Below are 9,234 nucleotides of genomic sequence, written 5' to 3'. Positions count from 1 at the left end.
CTAAAATGGACTGGAATGGGTGAATTTAACTCAGATGACCATTATATCTACTACTGTGGGCAGGAATCCCTTAGAAATTCTTCTAAATCCCTTAAAAGAATCCCTTAGAAATTCTTCTAAATCCCTTAGAAGAATTCCTTAGTAGTCATCATGGTCAACAAAAGAGTCCGAAATGCAGTACTTGGATGCAATCTCAAAAATGGCAGAATGATCCCTGTTCGTTTCCAAGGCAAACCATTCAATATCACAGTTATCCAAGTCTACGCCCCAACCAGTAATGCTGAAGAAGCTGAAGTTGAACGGTTCTATGATAGACCTACAAGACCTTTTAGAACTAACACCCAAAAAAGATGTCCTTTTCATTATAGGGGACTGGAATGCAAAAGTACTAAGTCAAGAAACACCTGGAGTAACAGGCAAATTTGGCCTTGAAATGCGGAATGAAGCAGGGCAAAGGCTAATAGAGTTTTGACAAGAGAATGCACTGGTCATAGCACCCTCCTCCAACAACACAAGAGAAGACTCTACACATGGACATCACCAGATGGTCAACACCGAAATCAGATTGATTATATTCTTTGCAGCCAAAAATGGAGAAGCACTATACAGTCAGCAAAAATAAGACCGGGATCTGACTGTGGCTCAGATCATGAACTCCTTATTGCCAAATTTAGACTTGAATTGAAGAAAGTAGGGAAAACCGCTAGACCATTCAGGTATGACCTAAATCAAATCCCTTACAATTATACAGTGGAAGTGAGGAATAGATTTAAGGGACTAGATCTGTTAGATAGAGTGCCTGATGAACTATGGATGGAGGTTCATGACATTGTGCAGGAGATAGGGATCAAGACCATCCCCTTGGAAAAGAAATGCAAAAAAGCAAAATGGCTGTCTGAGGAGGTCTTACAAATAGCTATGCAAAGAAGAGAAGCAAAAAGCAAAGGAGAAAAGGAAAGATATAAGCATCTGAATGCAGAGTTCCAAAGAATAGCAAGGAGAGATAAGAAAGCCTTCCTCAGCTATGCTACTCAGCCCTTATTTCCTTCTAGGGTCCACTGTCAAAGACCCCGAGGTGGGGCAGAGTCATTGATCTCTGGCAGATTCACAAGCAACCATACCACCATGCCAGACATCACTAGTTGATCACAGCAATCTTTCCCACTGAGCAGGAATGTGATTTCACAAGGTGCCCCAACAAAACACTCCATGCACCTACTAGAATTAAAACCTGAGATTAAAATCTGATTCCTGCTCTGGCCTTTAGACCAAAGGCTAACAATGGAAACTGCTATGAGAGAAGATTAACCAGTTTTTGCTCTGTATTTTCAGGACGCTCTCCGACTCACGCATACATCCTTCGCTCTTCACTTGGAATATTTCCTCCTTCCCTTGGCCTATCCAAATCCCACTTGCCCTTCAAAGAGGCCCACCTCAAGCCTGATTCCTCTAGGAAATCTCTCTGGGTATCCCAATCTTGTCTAAAATTATTCACTGAACCCACTAATCAATCTTAACATTACTCAAAAGGGGAATAATCAGACATTGTGTGCCTGTGGACGTGATGCAGAGGAAGCATCCCTACAAAGTATCTTTGCCCAACCAACCAACCTGAATCAAATCCAGCCTTGAGATTAACCACTTATATGCTCAGTCACTCAGTCATGTCTGACTCTTTGCGACCCCATGGACTGTAGCCTGCCAGGCCCCTCTGTCCATGGGATTTTCCAAGCAAGAATACTGGAGCAGGTTGCCATTTCCTCTTCCAGGGAAGAGGGATTGCTTCCTGACCCAGGGATCAAACCTGCATCTCCTGTGTCTCCTGCATTGGCAGGCTGATTCTTTATCCTGTGCCACATGGGAAGCCCTAGAGATTAACCAACCACCAGTTTATAAAAAATATAAGAACTAACATTAAATGATACATGGGATATAATGATCTAGAATGTAATATAATGACACATGGGATATAAAAATCTAGACTGTCAGAAAATAAAGAACCAATGACCTAGTGTCTTTAGCACATAAATGACATTTTGAAAAGGAGCAGAAATTTTGTAGATTTGTATCAGTTAACTGATAGATTTGTATCAGCCACAATAATGTTATGTAATAAACCACACTAAAACATAGTGGCTTAAAATAACAATGTACTATTTCTCATAGTTCTGTGGTCAGATGGGTGGTTCTTTTGGTCTGGCCTAGGCTCAGCTGATGTGGGCTGGGCTTGATCATGCATCTGTGGTCAGCTGGCAGGTCAGCTGTGGACTAGCTGGTCAGGAATGGCCTCACTCAGGAAAGTACCCCCCAACACGGTTACCCCGTAACAAGCTGCGTAAGTTTGCTCTCCTGGTTGAAATAGGAATCTAAGAGAATAAGTGGAATCGTGTGAGACATCCCAAGGCCCAGACTTAGAAACCATCCAGCATCCCTTCTGTTGCATTCTTGACCAAACCAAGACACATGATCAAACCCAGATTTCAGGATCAAGAAATAGACTCCACCACTCAATAGGAGAAGCTGCCAAGTCAGATTGCTAAGGCAGCGAATGTGGAGAGAAGCCATTTACTATAATCAATCCACTTCAGGATTAAAAAAGACATGTCAACCAAATGTAACGTATGCCCTTGTTCAGATTCATATTTACAGAAACCAACTGCAAAAACTCATTTTTGTAGTCATTAGGGAAAAATTGAACATAGGCTGAGTACTAAATGATAATATGGAATTGTTGGTTTTTAAAATGCAATAATGGTGTTGTGTGAATTTTTAAATGTCTTTATTGTTAGAAGTACACACTAAAGTATTTGTGGGTGAAATGATATAATGTTTGGGATTTATTTTAAAATATTCTATCATAAAAAGGAAGCAGGGAGAACAGATGTACAAGAATAGCAAAAAGTTGATAGCTGTTGAGGCTGGGTGATGCACACAAGGGGGGTTATATGACTATTCTCATTAAATTTATGTACATGTGTTAGAAATTTTCCATAATAAGAAATGTTTTTAAACTCTTCAGCTTTCTTTGCCTCATGCAGTTTTATAGAGTGTGGTGATTACCCCTGGTGGTTCAAGAACATTAAAGAGAAAGTCTCAATTTGGTGTTTACCTGTCTTTAACACCTATCAAACATTCATTAATCTCTCTACAACAAAATATAAGCAGGTTTGGGGCTCTAGAGCCCTTGGTAGGAACCGGATATAACAAGAATTTCATATCATGGTTTAATTTCCATTGCATTTATTTTTTTATTATTACATTCTCTCTACCATGAGTGAGGCTGCTTTTCTATTTATGGATAATGACACGAAGCTCTCTTTTTAAATAAGTTAAGGCCATAAAGAGTGAATTTTAAGTGATTAAATCTATAATGATACAGATGATAAAAGATTATGGCTTAAACTGTGAAGGTGGGTGTCTTGTTAAGATCAGCTACCCTCTCTGGGCTTTCCTGGTGGCTCAGTGGTGAAAGAAAATCTGCCTGTCGATGCAGGAGAGTATGGGTTCAATTTCTGGGTCTGGAAGATCGCCTGGAGAAGGAAATGGCAACCCACTCCAATATTCTTGCCTGGGAAATCCCATGGATAGAAGAGCCTGGCGGCTACGGTCTGTGGGGACACAAGAGTCAGACACAACTTAGCAACTAAACAACAGCAACAACCCCCTCTAGCAAACAATTTTAAACCCACTGGCTTTACAAAATAAAGTTCTGTATCTGAAGTCACAACCCAATGCAGGGTCCTGGGGGCCTCTGCTCCAGGGAGCCATTCAGGGACCCAGGTTCCTTCCAGCTAATGGCTCTGAAACCCTTCAAGCCTTGAAGTCCACCATCAGACCTGCTGCACTCAGCTGGCAGATTAGAGGAACAAGAGCCCGTCTGCAGTGTCACACGGAAGGATATGGGGGCCAGGCCTGAACATACACACTTCACTTCAGCCCACGTTCTGCTGGCTAGAATTTGTACCATGGTCCCACCTAGCTGCATGAGAGGTTGGAGATGTTGCCATAAGCTTGGGAAGAAGGAGGTTTGGTGAGCATTGAGCATTACCTCTGCCACAGTGGCCCTCAAACAAATGATATTTGAGAAAAGCTGTTTTTAAAATGGAGCTCAAACTCCTCAGAGTGGCCCACACAGGTCTTTATGATCCTGTATCAGTCAGGGTTCAGTCAGAAAACCACTATGAAGAAAGGATTACAGGGATGAGATTGGGCATAATGGTGGGAGCTGGTAGAGGAATCTATTCAATGATCTTGTCCCTTAGATAAGTTGTCAAGGAGGAGCCCTGGGTATGAATGAGAGCAGAGACAAGGTAGAACCTGGGAGGATGAAGCCGAAGCCACAGGAACTGAGAGGACTGATTAACCCTGGTGTCTACACTGCCTGGGGCCCTGAGGTGACCTTCAGAGCATGAAAACATGGCTAATTTCACATCCATCTTCCAAAACTGACACAAATTTCTCTTGTGGTCAATGCTAACCCAGAATTATACAAGGAAGGTAATTTTGGAAAAGGAGTTCTAGCCCAGATGGACCCAGTATAAGCCACTTCATGGACCAGTGGGACACTTAGCCTCACCCTCCAGCACTCCCCAGCTCATACCTTCCACTCCAGCCATGGTGACTACAGTTGACCCCTGAACAAAACAGGTTTGAACTATGAGGGTCCACTTACATGCGATTTTTCCAATAAATATGTACTACAATGGCTACGTGATCCGAGGTTGGTTGAATCTGCAGATGCAAAACCAGAAATTTGGAGGGTTGACTGTGAAGTTATAGGCAAATTTTTCAACTGTGTGCTGTAGATGTGGACACCCCTAATGCCCATGCTATTCAAGGGTCAACTGTACTTGCCTTTTCTCAACTATTCTAGACATCTTCTCAATTTACCCCTGCTGTTCCCTCTCCCTGGAATGTTCTTTCCCATCATTGTCTAGTGCCCACCTCTTCCTAAGTCTTCAAGATCTGATCAAACGTCACTTCCTTTAGGAAGTGCCCTGCAGTCTCCAGGCAGAGGGGAAGATGGGTGGGCCCATAAATACAGAGGTTGTGCAAAAAGCCATGGGATCTTTCTCCATAAGCCTTGATATCTTCAGAAAAGCTGCTAAAATGCACTAAGGGCATTTCTTTTTAAAAACAATGATGAGGCTAAGTTTCTTACCTGGGTTTGACTCAGGGTGGAAGCAAGAGAGCTCACATAGGGACTTCCCTGATGGTCCAGTAGCTAAGACTCCACATTCCCAACACAGGGGGCCCAGGTTTAATATCTGGTCAGGGAACCAGAGCCCACATGCCACAATTAAGAGTTTGAGTTCACATGCCACATCTAAAAGAACCTGCATGCTGCAACTAAGACCCAAATAAGTGGGGCTTCCCTCATAGCTCACTCGCTAAAGAATCTGCCCGCAATGCAGGAGACTCAGGTTTGATTCTTGGGTCGGGAAGATCCCCTAGATAAGGAAATGGCAACCCACTCTTTTTGCCTGGAGAACCCCATGGACAGAGGAGCCTGGCAGGCTACAGTCCATGGGGCCCCAAGAATCAGACACAACTGAGTGACTTTCACTTAACAAGACTTTCACTTAATTAACAAGCGACTTTCACTTAATTAACAAGAAGTGGGGGGAAAACAAAAAAGAGAAGTTAATTTAAAAAAGAAAAAAAAAAAAACCTCACACAGACACAAGATCCCTGAGACAGGGAGTAGCACAGGGAAGAGAGAAGCATTAGGAAATAAAATACAGGAACGGGCGGAAACTTTGGGGAGACTTGAGGTTGCCTTCGGGGCTATGACCTGTTTCACCGGATCTCCAAAGGGTCATGAGCAACATATTATGCAGTTGTGGCAGATTGGATTATCCTTCTCAAGTCTTCACTCCCTCCCCCATATGACCTTGAAGGGCTTGAGAATGAGGCAAGTATATTTCCCTGTCCTGTGGATGTTGTACTTGGACTTGACCATAGGATATTTTTTTCAGCCAACAGAATGTGGACAGAAGTGATATGCTAGTTCTGAGCCAAGCTGTTAGGAAACCTTCCATGTATCTGCTTGCCCCCTTGTGCTTCAGCTATTCACCATGAAAGGAACATACCTGAGCTGTTGCGGAGCCAAAGAGAGTGAAAGACACATAGAAGAAGCAAGTGGAATATGCTTGAACTCATCAGCAACCAGACGCCAAGCCCCAGATGATTCCAGCAGAGCTACAGTTCACTCTAGACTAACAAACAAGATGGCTTTTAATAACTAAATTGAAACATGATTCACATACCATAAAATTCACCCATTTAAATAATACCATCCAATTTTTTTTTGGCAGATTCACAGTCATGCAGCCATCTCTATAATCAATTTTAGAACATTTTCATCACCCCAAAAGAAAACTGCATATTCAATACATTAGCAGTCTTTCCCCATTTCCCGTTTACTGTTACACAGCATTATTGTACTGACAGCTGACGTATATACATATATATATACACACACACACAAGATATTAGAAATGCATCCAATGTTAGCAAGCTCACAATTTCACATTCTTCTTAATAGAAGTCCAGGATAAGAAAGGTTTGTGTGCACACATCTACACAGACGCCCCTATATACATTCACACAATCCTACACATGGTTAGACACACATCCACTTCTACAAACGTATCACACACCCACAGTCAGACATAGACTCACACTCATTTTTAGTGATACAAAGATTCATATATAGACTCATCCACACACACTCACAATTACGTACTTGCAGACATACACACTCACACAGCAATTTCCCAACCCCGTCATTTAAATAACTCATCACATTTTTTCCATATCTACATATCACATATGCTTTTACTTCCTTATTTTTTCCCTTTGAATGACTCACATTTTTATTTAAATAAATTGCTTTTTAAAAGAAAGTGCTATAAATAGAGGGTCCTCATCTTTCCCATTAGCTCTTGACCTTTCTTTCCACCAACCCCAAGCATACCTACTGTAAGTGGAAGAGGGGGACTGGGTGTCACCACCTTCAAAGCCCCCTGACCACGCAGTTGCACATACCTTGCACTTAGACCTCCTGCTTACTTCAGTGCTCTACTCTCAGCATCTTGGAATTCTTAATAATGTATTAACTATAATTATAATGCATTTTCATTTTGCATTGGAACCCACAAAGTCTGTAGCCTCTTCTGCCCTTGAGCACACAGAGTATCCCTGCTTCGGAGACATTCAGGACTCCCGCCATTGGAGAAGCTGACCCAGGGTAGGTCACACGTCACACAGCCCAGACCTTGGAGTGCAAACAGGTGGAAGTTTGAATCTCGGCCCTATTTACCAGCTGGGTAACTTTGGGTAGGTTACCTATCCTGACAGAGCACCCAGGACAAGAGTAAAAATGGAGGCCCATAGGCCATGTGTCTAAAAGTCTTCATGGTAAAAACCAAGCTCACAAATTTGTCAAATAAAACATGCTCTAACCTCTTATTTTAAAAAATATACCTTCATTAAAATAGTCAAAGTATACGTGTAAAGCTATGTTTTTTATATGTCTGAAAATAGGCAAAATACCCAAGATGATGGAACTAAATTATGTTGTATTGATGTAACAGTGATATCTAAATGAGTAACTTTTAAAAAGTATAATTAAGAAATTTCTATGTATTTACTCCATAAAATTTGTTTTTCTTGCCTTCATTTTAGCAAAGTCACTCACACTGGTTTTTTTCTTTTTCCTGGCCATGCCACTTGGCATGCAGGATCTTAGTTCCCCAGCTGGGGATCAAAACCAGGCCCCTTGCAGTGGAAGTGTAGAGTCTTAACCACTGGACCACCAGGGAAGTCCTTCACCCTGTTGTTATAATCAAGATTTTTATGTAATTGTGTGCTATTGGCAGTAATGACCTAAAGGAATAAAAAATAAATTGAAGTTATAGATCAAAGGACACAAAACTTGAATACATTTTCATAAAAAGTGTAAATTAAAATTTTTTAAATTAGCAAATTAAAAATATTTTAGATATTTTCTGAAGTTATTCTTCTAGAATATTTTACTTATGTTTTTTCTTTTAAAATTAAATAATTTAATTATCTTTTAAAATCAAAAGGCAAAATACAAATGACACAATTAAAGTAACATTTTAAGATAAACTGTTTCAATAAAGCTAGAGATGTTAATTTTTAAATTTAATTCCAATAAATATTAAGAAAATAAGTGCTTGCTTTGGCAGCACATATACTAAAATTGGAATAATACAGAGAAGATTAGCATGGCCCCTGCACAAGGATGACACACAAATTCATGAAGCATTCCATATTTTTGTAAAGTAATTAGCCTCCAATTAAAATGAATAAATTAATTAATTAAAAATAAATAAATGGGAAGGAAATCTGTAAAAGAGGGGATCTATGTATACGTATAGCTGATTCACTTTGCTGCAGCAGAAACTAACACAACACTGTAAAGCAACTAAACACCAAGAAAAATGAATTAAAAAAAGAAGCAGCAAAAAATAAAACTGCTAACAATCCTAGAGTTCAAATGTCTGATAATTAATGTAAAGAAACATAGCACACTTCATGCATTTTACATCTAGACCTATGTATATTCAAATTTAAGAGTGATGTGAATCTTTAATATTTCAAAATGATCCTCTGCTGCTGTGTTAGTTACATATTGCTGTACAGAAAATTACCATAAATTTAGCAGTTTAAAACAAGACAGATTTACTCTCTGACAATTTCTATGGTCAAGAGTCCAAATTCAGGGACTTCCCTGGCAGTCCAATGGTTAAGACTTCAAGATCCCAGTGCAGAGGGCACAGATTGATGCCTGGTCAGGGAAGTAAAATCACGCATTAAAAAAAAAAAAAAAGAATCCAGATTTAGTTCACCTCTTAAACTGCAGTAAAGATGTCAGTCAGGGCTGGGGTCTCAGCTGAGATTCAGATGGGGAAGGAACTACTTCCAAATTCATGTGGTGGTTCAGGACTCAATTCTTTATGAGCTGCCAGACTGAGAAGAGAATCTCAGCTCCCTCCTGGCTGTTGGCTGGAGACCATCCTCAGTTTCTTGCCATGTGAGTCTCTCCATATGGTGGCTTACTTCATGAAAGCCAGCAAAGAAGAGTCAACAGGGAGAGTCTGCAAGCAAGACAGTAGTTACATCTTATGCAAGGTAATCACAGATGTGAAATCCTACCAGCCTGGCTATATTCTATTGGTTAAAAGCAAGTCACAGATCCTGCCT

General features: G+C 40.6%; 1 non-coding gene across 1 annotated transcript; it reads left to right on the top strand.

Moving 5' to 3' along the window:
* Nucleotides 1-8,200: 8,200 nt before the first annotated feature.
* Nucleotides 8,201-8,307, top strand: LOC114108910 (U6 spliceosomal RNA). The gene has a single exon (XR_003585636.1). It is a non-coding gene; the product is annotated as a U6 spliceosomal RNA (small nuclear RNA).
* Nucleotides 8,308-9,234: the final 927 nt, after the last annotated feature.

This window comes from Ovis aries, chromosome 17 (genome assembly GCF_016772045.2).
Source record: "Ovis aries strain OAR_USU_Benz2616 breed Rambouillet chromosome 17, ARS-UI_Ramb_v3.0, whole genome shotgun sequence".
Classification (NCBI taxonomy): Eukaryota; Metazoa; Chordata; class Mammalia; order Artiodactyla; family Bovidae; genus Ovis; species Ovis aries.
Note: the sequence above shows the minus strand (reverse complement) of the source record. Positions and strands in the feature narration are given on the sequence as shown.